Source organism: Saccopteryx bilineata, chromosome 6, assembly GCF_036850765.1.
Source record: "Saccopteryx bilineata isolate mSacBil1 chromosome 6, mSacBil1_pri_phased_curated, whole genome shotgun sequence".
Taxonomy (NCBI): Eukaryota; Metazoa; Chordata; class Mammalia; order Chiroptera; family Emballonuridae; genus Saccopteryx; species Saccopteryx bilineata.
The window spans coordinates 6,864,973-6,874,923 of NC_089495.1; positions in this window are offsets into that span (position 1 = coordinate 6,864,973).

The window sequence follows — 9,951 nt, forward strand, 5'->3', positions numbered from 1 at the left end:
AATTCAGAATCTCCACTGATGTCTTCAAGAATAGATCAGCTGTTAATCTGCTTTTGGGGCAAAGTCAGATATTAAAAAGAGTTTTTCTTCTTTTCTCAATAAAACTATGATTGATTATTTGAACCCACTGGAGATAGTTACAGCTTGAGATTTGTTTATAGTGTGTTAGAACTACACAGCACTGGCAGTCTAATGGAAAACTTCTTTTCTAATTTCACAAGGTCTTAAAATAAAAATAAGAAAGAAAATTAATAATAATAATATAAACAAAGACATCACTTCTCCTAAAGAGAGGGCTGAAGGCCCATGAGATAAGGGGAAGGGAGGGCGGCTGGGGAACTACCTCTCCCTGCAGGCGTTGGTTTGTGTCATACATTGTTTATTAATCTCAGCTACAGCCAACATCTGTGTTAGAGTTTTGGTGTGGCCTCCAATTTAAATTCTGGGTCACTTATAGCTGTTGCTTAGTCTGAAGAGGAGTGGTAGCAGAGCTGAGCTCACAGGTGAGGGGCACAGCAGTCACTGCCACGGAGGGCTGTGGCCTCCCCTCGGCCATCATGCAGGTCCAGGAGGTGACAACCCACAGTCGTCCTGAGTCTCCTTTGTAGCGGTTCGGTGTTGAAGCAACAGCATCCCAGACACGGGAGAGCTGGGCTCCATACCTGCCGATGGCGGTCCCCTTCCCACCCGGCTTTCACTGCCAGCACTCTCCTCACAGGGCCACGTTTTGTTTTTCTTCTTTTCCAAGTGAGAGGAGGGGAGCTAGAGAAACAGACTGTCTCATACACCCTGTCCAGAATCCACCTGACAAGCCCTGTCCGGGGCAGATGTTCTGCCCATCTGGGGCCATGCTCGCAACTGAGCAATTTTTAGCACCTGAGGCAGAGGCTCCATGGAACCATCCTCAGCACCCTGGGGTCAGTGTGCTGGAACCAATCGAGCCATGGCTGCAGGAGGGGAAGGGGGGAGAGAGAGAGAGAGAGAGAAGAAGAAGAAGAAGGAGGAGGAGGACGAGGAGGACGAGGAGGAGGAGGAGGAGTGGAGAAGCAGATGGTCACTTCTCCTGAGTGCCCTGACTGAGAATCGAACCCAGAACATCTACACGCCAGGTCGATGCTCTACCATTGAGCCAACTGGCCAGGGCTGCAAGGATATGTTTCTTTTTTTTTATTTATTTATTATTTTTTTTTTTTGCATTTTTCTGAAGCTGGAAACAGGGAGAGACAGACAGACTCCTGCATGCGCCTGACCGGGATCCACCCGGCACGCCCACCATGGGGCGACGCTCTGCCCACCAAGGGGCGATGCTCTGCCCATCCTGGGCGTCGCCATGTTGCGACCAGAGCCACTCTAGCGCCTGAGGCAGAGGCCACAGAGCCATCCCCAGCGCCCGGGCCATCTTTGCTCCAATGGAGCCTTGGCTGCGGGAGGGGAAGAGAGAGACAGAGAGGAAGGCGCGGCGGAGGGGTGGAGAAGCAAATGGGCGCTTCTCCTGTGTGCCCTGGCCAGGAATCGAACCCGGGTCCTCCGCACGCTAGGCCGACGCTCTACCGCTGAGCCAACCGGCCAGGGCCTGCAATGATATGTTTCTAATTAAGCTTTCCTTTTTTCCAATTCATTCCTCACTGCCCTCCCCCCTACCTTTCTGTTATTCTTTCACTCTGGCAATAGAAAATAATTTAAATAATTAACTTAATGGGTCTATATCTACAAGTAATCTTTAACAAAGTCTTTCACCTTCTCCACTCTGAAATGTTCTCAAGTTGTCTTGTTCCTGTCTCATACTCTGTTTTCTTTTTTTTATATTATGAAGGGCTTTCATTTTTTAATTAATATTTACCTCCATGCTTTGCTCCATAGATGTGTGATTATTACATAAAAGTTTGGGGTGGGGGAGAAAAGGGTAACTGTGACATTGATTGTATGTGTAAGTCTTTACTTTCACAATGTTTGTTTAGATAAAACTGTTGGACTTTTAATAACAGCTATGCTAACAGCTTTCAGATACTGAGTGCCCACACTGTTCCAGGCATGATGGATGATAGGCAGTTTGTGTAATGCAAGCAACACAAAGCATGTAGTCAGTGGAAAAGGATCTACATTGCAGGCTGCTCTATGTGTTCTCAGGCAGTGATTTTCAACCGGTGTTCCACAAGAATTCTAAAGCATGCGACCCCTCATTCCTCAGCGGTGTGCGTCCAATAGAAAAATGACGATAGCCAACACAACAATAGCCATTGGGTGTGAATGAATCAAAATTAAACCTATTTATTTTTTTTATTTTGTCAGATTGGCAAAAAGTATCATATATTTTTTGACATGCCACAGGAATTCAGTAGTTTATATGCACCCTGAGATGAAAAGGTTGAAAAATCATTGTTCCAAAGAGTGAGTCGTTGGAATGGTTCAGCGATAGGAAATTATTTAAACTGGAAAAATTTAAAAAGTATCATTCGCATTGAGATAGCACTATCATTTGAATATAGAGTCACTTAAATATTATACACACAAATAGAGTGAAAAGAAACTTAAAACTTTGATAAAGTCGGAGAATTAAAAACAACTCATTTCTTATTTGTGTAAGAGTATTTTTTAGATTTGTAATTATCCTTCTATGATAAAAAACAAACCTGAAACTTCATCCACTCACTTCATATAACCATGGACATTTAGTTTCAAAACAGAAATAAAAATAGACGCTTACTGATGGTCTCCCACCCTCCGTATCTTCTCCCTGTTGCCCGGCTCCTTATGGTGATGACACACCCCCCTCAAATAATGTAGATTCAGTTCTGTAGTTCAGCCAGTCCGGACTGCAGTGAGGAAGATTACTAGCAGCCTCAGTCTCCCCACGCTCTGGAGTTCAGCATAGCTTATCAAAGATCCCTCACTGGGATCTGGGGACACCCTGAGTGACTTCTGAGTAGATATCTGTGCCCCCAATATTCCCACACTATTCTCATCCACACCTCAGGTAGGAATGCAAGTCTGCCATGATCCCCACTTCTAAGTTCAGCCTCGTTATCAAACATAATTCCTGGCAGACTTGCCTTGAATACCCACTGATACCTTGTAGCCAGCATGGGCACACCTTGCTTAATCACCATCTCTCCTGCCTCAGGCCTGAGTAGTGCGGCCATGGTAAGCTCCCCAACATGGGGTCCTTCTCTCGTAATCAGGAAATCAAGCCCAGTGAGAATGTGTAATACGTCAAGGTGACGTGGCTAGAAAAACCAACATCAGAGGAAGAAGCTTAACCAAGAATTATTTCTGTAAGAACGTAAAAACAGGCAAAAACATTCTAGATCTCCATTACCTACATGTGTTATTCCAGCAAGTCTCTCCCCATATATTTAAATAATTTTTAAAAGATGTTACACACACAAGAAATAATTTATTTCTTAAAAACAGTGAGCCAAGGGCCCTGGCCCATTTGTTAGAGCGTTGTCCCAATATGCCAAGGCCGTGGGTTCAATCCCTGGTCAGGGCACATACAAGAAACAACCAATGAATGCACAAATAAGTGAAACAACAAATCGATGTTTCTTTCTCTCTTTCTCTAAAATTGATAAACAAACAAACAACAGTAATGTCCACACTGACCCTAGGGCAGATAGAGGAATTTTAAGTTCACTCTGAGCTGTTGAACTAAAAAGAGATGCCAAGTACCCTGGCCACCCGTCCTGGACCCACGCCAACAACCAAGGCTCAGAGGAGCCGTGAGATCTGTAGACTGACCAAGGGTTTGCTTTTTCTTCTTCTTCGTTCATTTGAGAGAAGAAAGAAGACACGATCTATTCAATGTTTGACCTAGGGATCTTTCTGTCAAGAATCCCTTGATGTTAGGAATCACTTGGGATCTTTCCCTGGAAAGTTACCACAGAAACACTAAACATGGTAATGGATAGTGAACCGTGCTTTATAAAAACGAGTGATGTAAATGCAGAAAGGCACCTGCTCATTTCATGATTAACTCAGATCCCATTTGCTGCCTGCTGCCTGGCTCATAACTGTCCTTGGAATCCTCTCGGGGACCCGTCTTGCCAGCCTTTATGGTAAACAGTGCACACGGCAAGATCATCTTCTTGGCACCTGTTACAGCTCTTAGGCCAAGCCACAAGTTCTTTGCTTCACCTGCTCCGGAAGTGCCATATACTTACGGCTGACTCCCGCAGGGTGACGCACGACTAAACCGCGGAAGCAGAATTTGTGCTTCCCAGTTTCGGTTTCAGTTAGTATATTCAAATCGCTTGAATGATTTCTTGAACTTCCTTCCAATATCAGGTTTAGGAGACGTGTAACAGTGAGGAAAGTTTAAACATATTTCCGCATCCAGAAGCTGAAATCTAAACTTCTCTTGAAACGATTTCCTTTTCTTTGGAATAGACGTTTCAAAGTCAGGATGGAAAAAATTCAGATGTTTCCTACTATTTCTGTTGCACATGGGTGTTTAATTTCTTAGGTATTCCCAGTGGTTACAAACAAGTCTCGGGGGGAAAAACAGTCATGTTAGGTATTAGGGTTTTACAGCCTCCTCTGTCATATATATATTGATTTTACTTTCAGCTTTCCATCTGTAAACAGGGAACATGAAGGTGGGAATAAGTCTACACAAAAAGTCTACCCCGCCTGACCCGCCCTCCTCCCAGGGAGGACTGGGAGCTGACACAGCCACAGACTGGCTCAGTGATGACGCATTGGTAGCATTAATGATAAGGAACTGGCAGCGGAAGCGCCTCCCACTCGAAGCTGGGGGTGTGCGTGGAAGCAGGAGACTGTGCAAGTCATGACTCAGGAACCTGGGTGATGCGTCCACCCAAGTTAACGTGACAAGTTGGTCCTGAGATGAGACAAGTAGGGCACTGAGAACAGAGCAGAGAAGGCGGGTAATCAGAAGGCAGGGCAGAATGAATGCGAGCATCACAGGGCAACATGTGGGAGCAGTTAACCCCCGAGCAAAAGACCCAGTTCATTCATAGGGCTTAGGATAAAAAAAAAAAAAAAATACTCCACCTCCCTTGCAGAAGAGAATGGGGCTGTTTCCCCGGGTGTTGGTAGAAATCCTAAGGACATGATGACATTTATGAAACGGGAAATGGTCTGTGTCGGGTGCCCAGAACACCTCGGTTAGCTGATTCGCTAGGACTCACAGGACTCAGGACTCAGTGGCACAGTTTTTCAAAGGAGAAGATTACAAAACACAGTAGTCAGAGGGAAGACCCGCGTGGGAGGAAGTGGGGAGGAAACCAGTCACAGCTTACGGGAAGCCTTAGATACTCCGTACCCAGGGTTTCCACTGGGGATGGGCGTGTGCCAAATGTACCAGCATGTGCCCAAATTCCAGACTCCCAGAAGGAAAACAGCTGTTTGGCACAGACCACATGGTTTATACAATCAATATGGGGGCAGGGAGCCACTTTTATCATTTACAGCAAGTTTTGCGTGTCAGCGCAGGGCACTGTGTTCCAGATGCCAAGCAAGGGTCGATCTGGTGAGTGGCACTTGTAAGGACAGGGGTCTCAGCCCTGTGAACTCTTCTGCACAGCTCTCATACCCGTTTCCCCCTTCATTTCCATGATGGGTACGATGGCTTTATCTGCCCAACGGGTATCTATAATAGAAACTTTCCTACGGTAAAAGGAGAGCTCAGATGAGTAAACGAAGGTAGCAAGTCTCAGCAGCCCGGTCTGAATTGCTGGCTCTCACTTATTCTAGAGCTGTGGAGGTCTGATATAACAGGCACTGGCCCCACTCCACAGAGCACGCAGTGCCCCAAGGACGAAAGCTCTTTCACAGGCCCAGTCACCACTGGGAGTAGCTTCCCTGGGATGTGGGTGCAGTGATCACAGATTTCAGCCTGGGTTCTTCAAGGACCAGATGTCCACCATAGAGTGCTAGAGATAGGTGCTTCCGACAGTGAGTTTCCAGGTGAGTGAGAGGAGGCCAGGAAGAGAGAACAGTTGATTGGGTGCTTCCACTAAGAGAATGCCACAGGCTTCACCAGCCCCTCTCACCTTCCTGGAAGGATAGTTGTCTAGATGATATGAACAGAGAAGCCTATCTACACTAGCCAAAGAATCCCAATAATTTTGGGGTGTCTTTGTCTAGGGAATATGGAAGGGCTTCTTGTTTCTTCATTTTACTTGGGAGGGTGAGGTATAGATCCTCAGAAACCAATGGTCCCCGATATAACTTCAGTTACCCCTCCTAAGGATGCTCGGTGATCTAACCTGCCCTGTGCATGCAGGATGGGCAGCTGTGACAGCAAGAGCCAAGCTGTCGTGCAGGCTGATAGTCAGGTGCGTGCAGGTGGCTGAAGGCAGGGACTGCAGGCAGTGAACGGAACCATAGGGGACCCGGAGATGGAGCTGCTCCTTCGTCTCATTTGTCTTGCCATGACCTTGAGTCACACACTCAGGATCTCATCTCTGGACTATTATAATAATTTCTCACCTGCTCTACCAGTTGGCAGTCTCATTCTTCCTTAGGAAATCATTTATTTACCTGGAGCCTACATGGTCTTTTTACTCAACTGATCTAAAATCCTCAAAAGCTGCTATTGTCTCCTAGATGATGTTCAAACTTACTGGCCCAGCATCAAACATTTTACAGTTTGTCCTCGGTTTCCAAATCCAATTTAGTGTATCATTTATTTTCTACCATTTTATCAATTTACACTTTAAATGCCTGTTACTTCTGTTACTTGTGTATGGTATGTATTTTTTTCCCAATGGAAATTTCTTTAAAAATATTATAGTCTACAGAGTCAGGGTATCTATATTCAATTAGATTTTTATATTATTTATTCTTTTTTAGCGTACACTATGTGCAAGATTCTGTCTTGGCCACTAAGAGAGATAGAAAAGTGCGTGACCCTCCGTGATGGATGGTATAATTTATAGCCTCTTCCTAGAAAACATTTTCAACTGGAGTCCTCACTGTGGGAGACCTACAACATAGTCCATTACAGCAACCTCTTTAGTGGCTTAGTGACGTAGAGACCCTTTCGATATCCCTAAAGAGAACACATTTGATTGCAATGCTGGTCTCTTTAGGGTCAGTCCCCTTGCTACCCCTGAACTGTCTATGTGCACACAGCTTTATTTAAAGCATTTCCTCATAAAATAATTTACTCCTCTTCCCTCTTCATAGCTGAGTGTTACAAAGAATAATTATTCGCAGACAAGAAGACAGAAGCTTAACCTTTATCATAGGGTCCTTCTTATTTTGCAGAAATAGAACAAAGCATGTCTTCCCCAGCTGACTATACCCCACTTGAATAAGCACGAACAAAGAACTACAATGGCCTCTCTGCACTATGGCATTAGGTTCTGAACAGAATCACCAAAGAGTACAAGATATATTGGTAAAAATGTGGTAGACTTTCTTTTGAGGTTTACAGTACTACTTTAGATAAATAACAGCCTCAATTTCCTTCTGTATAATCTTGGCACTTGACAAGCTAGAATTTGGGTCAAAGAGTATTATGAGTAAAAGAATAGCTTACAGTGCTACAGTCTACCCTCTATAATGGAGAGACAAAAGTTTCATAAATTTTATAATGCAGAAACTATAAAGATGGGAACAGAAAAGGACAAGAAGACATTAATTTGGAGACTTTAACACATTTTTCTCAGTCCAGCAAAATCAAGATAATGAAAAATGACACATGTTTTTAAAAAGCCTTTCAATAAAATAGGCATTGATGTGTAATTCCTTAATAGCAGTATGGTTTATAGACATATGAACACACACATGCTTACATCTCAAAGCTAGCATCTTACCTGGAGGAATGAAATAAATTTTTCTTTTAAATTCAGGAGCAAGAACATGATGCCACTTATTTAAATTATTACTGAGCTATTTAAAATGTTGGTGGCCCTGGCCGGTTTGCTCAGCGGTAGAGCATCGGCCTGGCGTGCCGGGGACCCAGGTTCGATTCCCAGCCAGGGCACATAGGAGAAGCGCTCATTTGCTTCTCCACCCCCACCCCCTCCTTCCTCTCTGTCTCTCTCTTCCCCTCCCGCAGCCAAGGCTCCATTGGAGCAAAGATGGCCCGGGCACTGGGGATGGCTCCTTGGCCTCTGCCCCAGGTGCTAGAGTGGCTCTGGTAGTGGCAGAGCGACGCCCCAGAGGGACAGAGCATCGCCCCTTGGTGGGCAGAGCATCACCCCTGGTGGGCGTGCTGGGTGGATCCCGGTCGGCACATGCGGGAGTCTGTCTGACTGTCTCTCCCCGTTTCCAGCTTCAGAAAAATACAAAAAAAAAAAAAAGTTGGCCACTGCAATGAACAAAATAAAACAATCAGAAATATAAGAACTGTTAAGAAAAAGATAAAATGTTCTCTGCATTGGTTTTCAACCTCTGGTTGGCAGACCAGTGCCAGTCCACCAGAAATTTCTTGCCAGTCTGGAAAAGGGTTAACCACCCTGGTGTTGCATGAAGATTATAGAGTTAATTACCCTGATGTCTTGTGAAGATTATAGAGATCATAACCCTGGTGGTGTATGAAGATGGTTAACTCTTTTGCGGACTGGCACAAAATTTCTGGCAGACTGGCAGTTAAAAACCACTGCATATGATTAATATCTAGAAAATCCAAATAAACAGTTGGAGAAATACCACAGAATAAGAGAATTCCCTAGCCCGTCCCTTTTCTGCTCTTACCATCTACTTCCATGTTTCCTTGCCATACCCTGTCACTCAAGTTCAAAACCATGGTGTCATAACAATATTGATTACGCTTGTCTACTTTCTTCCATATTTCACAGACCCTATCCCCCCTAATCTAAATCATATAGATTCTGTCTCTGCAATGTTGTATTAGTCTTCCTTTTTCACTTATTCTCTACATATAACATAAATGGCTACCAGTATGTTTAATATGTAATTTCCTGATAGAAAGTCCCAGCTCCCTAGCTTGACTTTACCTTTCCAGCCTTATTTCTGCCTAATTCTTTGTACATACTTTGTTTAGCTGGACTGGGTATCTCTTAGACATACCCATACTGTATCTTTTTATTTATTTTTTAATTGAATTCATTGAGTTGACATTGGTTCACAAATCCTTACAGGTTTTAAGGGTTCAAATCAATAAAACATCACCTGCTCAATGTGTGGTGCACCCATCACTCCAAGCAGTCTTTCTCCTTCCTCATTTCCCTCCCCTTTGCCCCACCCCCTTTCCCTCTGTCTATCGCACAAGGTTGTCTGTGTCTATGTGTTACATATGTATAGTTTTTCCCTTCATCCCTTCACCCTCTTTCACCCAGCTCCGCAAGCGCCCTCCCCTCTGATAGCTATCAGTCTATGTATCCCTGCCTGTACTCCTCTCTTTTGTTCGTCTGTTTATTTTGTAAACTCAACTAAGCATCTCCTCCTTTCTCATTACTGAGCTCTATTCCGATTTGGCGGGGATGTTCCTTCATTATTAGTGCTGCACTCTCAAAGCCAGAACTGGCACATAGAGGCGCTCGGTAATAATCCTAACTGCGTGGCTGGACGAAAGAGATTGAACGATAATGAATAAAGCAAAGAAGCAAGGGCTCATCAACGGATGTCATAAGTCAGCATCAGGGTCAGACCATCATTTCCCAGTTTGCACCTATCATGTTCTGGGCCAGGTGGTATTAACCTCTTCGGGTTTATTATCACAAAATTAAAAAAAAAAAATCTGAGCAGATTACCGGACCGTCTGAATTCTACTTTTTTATTATTACAAAAATCCCTAACTGTGAAAGGAACCAAGGTGCTTGCAGATGAGACGGTCTGAAGGTCACGGGTGGGCTGAGTCTGAACCTGCAAGCGCCCCGAAGGCCGGCATGTGTCGATACCTTGCCAACTCTAGACCCTTACACACTGGGCTGAAGAGCGACTCCAGAGCCATTCATCGACTGTGCTCTTCTTGAGCCCGGGAGGTCGGTTAGAGGAAACAGCCTGTGAAATGCGTGT